Raw genomic sequence first — 4158 nt, 5'->3', positions numbered from 1 at the left:
TGCTGTTGCAGTCGCACCAAACAGCCCCTAGTGGCGCACCTGGTCACGTGATCCTCCCATGGCGCTGGGCATCTTTTTATGCAAAAAATGCATCTAAGTGGCAATGCGATGTGACTAGGACGCACACGAGACCTGTGCTGATTAAATTAATGTGATATGTGACGTGTATATCTCTGTCTGCACCTCGGTCAGCATGCAAAGTGCTACCATGCAGCGGCCACAGCTGTTTCCACGCCAAGTGACATCTACATTCTCAGTCGCACACAGATATACAAGTGTCACATATAAGAGTAATCAGCACAGTCTGCTGGTGCGTCCTTTGCATTGCATTGTGACTCGCCCGACGCTAGCAGAGTTGCACGGGACCTGATGGCTCACTCGCGCCAGGCATATTGCTGCATGGAGTATTGAGGCTAGGGGGCCTATTCATCAAACAAATTGCTCGGTATCCATGCGGAAACGCTAGTTCCCGCATATTTTAGTTACCGGGCCATTCATCATCCGATAGGACCCCCTGATATTCAGCAAACTACGAAAACTGAAAGTTTTGGAATTTGCTCACGAGAAAAAGCGTCTTCTTCAGACAGCGCTTGCTCTCATAGCCCTGCTCCTTACAGTGGGAAGGAGTTACGGGGATGCGAAGAGGGATCTGAGCGGATCCCTCCGCCGCCTTGTCACAGACTCCCCGGCAGATGTGCGCATGTGTGAGACATGCGTAGCCGGGTCGACGGGGAGGAGGTAAGTAACGCAGCTGTAGCTGCAATACTAACCGAGGGGACAGACACCTACTTTTCGGAGCAGATGTCCCCTCACCGGAGCAATGATGAATTGCTCCGGTGTAATCTGTCCCCCGCTGTGAATCAGATACTTAAGTATTCCGCGCATCAAGTTCATTACTTAATCATCGGAGGCCGTATGGATAGGCCCCTAGATTAGCAAGGACATATCTGTACATATACATTATTAACTTACAGACAGGTGCCCAAGATGGCTGCCTCACCTTTTACATGCTCCTGAACATCTCCATAAAACAGCTTAAATTCTACAAAAGTGACATTAGAAGCACAAGAAATATCCAAGGACTTACCTTTATCTTGTACTGCACTACATGGACATCTCTCCAAAATCAACAGATTGCATCCCTGCACTGAGATTCACATTGGATTGGATTGAAACCTCTGCCCTCTCCACCAGAACCCAGACTGGCATTACCTCTGCAGTGGACACCCCAGAGCAAGGTACTGTGGAATACAAATTATCTTTGGCTCCAGCTCCCCCCTAAGACATCATTCACCTCTGTTCTCTGCTCAGCAAATAACTGATTTTTTTTGCACTAATAATCTAAAATACAGTATCCCCAGTCTCTGAAATCTGGAAGTCAGGTCATTTTAAAACACAGGATCCCATTTTTTTTATTTTTCCCCTGGAGACATGTTATCTTTACCCTTGCACAGAATATCTACTTCAAAAGGAGTCTCACACTGGGATTTTCACACCTATACAATAGGAATGGCTTCTAACACCTTTCCACAAGCCTGCTTTGCCCTGGAATACTTTGTGTAACTAAATCATCAACTGATAAGACAAGTTAGCTTATTAGATACTCCTTATTCAAAATATACCTTTTGTACAAGAGAGAAGCAACTGGACATAGCAATGGCCAAATTATAATAGTCTGCTCATGAATCCCATTATAACTTCTGGATCATACACAGAGTTGAGAAAACAGAAAAATAAAAACTACTTGATCTTCTCTCATCATCAAATGTAATTCATGCTCTCTCATCGATGACCCAATGTATTTTTTACAAGCCCAGCTTTATGCTTTCACTCCGCCCACCACGAGCAGCAGTTCCTATTGATCCAGCACAGGCTTCCATTCTTAAATCCCTTGGCATTTTCAAAAACACTCAACGGGGCAGTCGTGGGAAGCGAGGACAAAAATCTCTTATCCGCTGTAACCACGTAAGTTCCTTGCCTTCAGGTTCACCAGTCTCATATAGGAGACAAATAGAAGTGGTACCTATCAAACGGCCCTGTGCTTGGAAGAACAGATCATTAAACTCCCGCTCTGTGACTGACATCCCCAGAGCTCCCACACTCAATATAAAGAAAACTACAGGCACTCCGGTATGCCCAATCAGGTCTGTCCTTTGTAATGCCATATCTATAAGAAACAAGACTGCCACAATTGCTGACCTTATTGAATCTGCAGATCTTGCCTGTATTACAGAGACTTGGCTAGATGAAAATGCAGCACCTATCTTGGAAGCTGCAGTTCCAACAAATTATTCTGTCATTCACAACCCAAGACTTAACCGCAGGGGAGGGGGAGTGGCCATCTGCTTTAGAAAAGCACTTAAACTTAGGGTCCACCCAATGGAAATGACTCACTCATTTGAGTGCATCGCTGCTCTGAGTTCTACAGAATTAGGATTCAGAGTACTTCTCATTTACCGCCCCCCTGGAGATGGAAAGATATTTCTACAAGAATTTGCATATATTGTTGCTGGACTAGTTCTGGAGCATCAAAGATGGCTGATCCTTGGGGATTTCAATGCATGGGTTGATGATGAGCTCTCACACCTTGGCGCCAAGATCTCCTGTGCACAATGAATGCTCTGGGCCTCACACAAGTCATCCCTTCGGCTACTCATATAAGTGGTCACACTCTTGATCTTGTCTTCCAGATTGGATTAGATGTCTCTGACCTAAATATAAACCCAGTCACGTGGTCAGACCACCACTCAATTCACTTCTCAGTTGTAACCCCTCAAAATAGAACTTTACCCATGGAGTTGACAAGGTATCGTCCAAGGAGGGGCATGACTCCCCAGGCTCTTGCAGCAAACCTGGATCTTTCTGCGGTAATGGGGGCCTGTGAAGATCCTTGTTCTCTTGTCCATTACTATAACAGGGATGTGACAGCTGCAATGGATATAATTGCCCCTGTGCGTATACGACCCCTCATACCACACCGTCAAGCCCCTTGGTTTGACAATAGTGTTAGTGAACTCAAGAAAAGGGGGCGTAGACTTGAAAGACGATGGAGGAAGACGAACCTGGTAGAGGATAAGTTAACACTAATCAAACATATAAGAGAATATCAATCAACAATCACCCGTAAGAAAACAGAGTTCCTTTCAAATGAGATCAAGGCAGCAAACAATAGGCCGGCTCAGCTTTTCCGTACAGTGGAGATGCTTTGCAAACCAGCATGCCTGCAGCATGATGAAACCCTCTCCCAGTCAAGATGCAATGAGTTTGCAAAATTCTTTGCAGATAAAGTATCCTCCATCCGGGCTGGAATCCCCACAGTGCCATCAAAGGAGTGCCAAACTACCAAGCCTGCCAAGGTAAGCCATCAGTCTCCCTGGAACAGCTTTGACATAATGGATGCAAAAGACATTGCTAAAATTATCAAAATATTGCGACCCACCACCTGTGATCTGGACCCTGCCTCAACCAAGCTTCTCATAAGGTGTATAGACATTATTGGCCCTGTAATTGCAAAAATAGTTCAATGCTCTTTGCAAACAGCCATTTTTCCAGAACCACTAAAGGAAGCAATTGTTAGACCACTTCTTAAAAAACCTAATTTAGACCCCGACTGCATGACCAACTATAGACCAGTATCAAACCTTCCTTTTCTAGGAAAGGTCATTGAGAAAGTGGTGGCAATGCAACTGGAAACCCACCTGTCTACCCATGATATTTATGATCCATTCCAGTCAGGATTCAGGAGAAGACATAGCACTGAAACAGCCCTGGTATGTGTGCTTAATGATCTTCTGATGGCAAGAGACAGAGGTGATTGTTCAATCTTAATCCTTCTGGATCTCTCAGCAGCATTTGATACTGTGGACCATGGGATTCTAATTGAGCGCCTGAAACATTTCTGTGGACTGGATGGCACAGTCCTTAGATGGTTCAAATCATTTCTCACTGGCAGGTCACAGAGAGTTTCTTCTGGAGTAAACTCTTCATCACCAGTGTCACTTCCATGCGGTGTCCCACAGGGTTCTATACTATCTCCCATGCTTTTTGCAGTATACATGCTGCCACTGGGTGAAATAATCAGACGTCATGGCCTGGTTTACCACTGCTATGCAGATGATACACAACTGTACCTGTCCTTTGCTCCAGGTACAAATGACC

This window comes from Taudactylus pleione, unplaced genomic scaffold (assembly GCF_031769625.1).
Source record: "Taudactylus pleione unplaced genomic scaffold, aTauple2 ptg000216l, whole genome shotgun sequence".
Lineage (NCBI taxonomy): Eukaryota > Metazoa > Chordata > Amphibia > Anura > Myobatrachidae > Taudactylus > Taudactylus pleione.
This window is presented reverse-complemented; position numbering follows the sequence as displayed.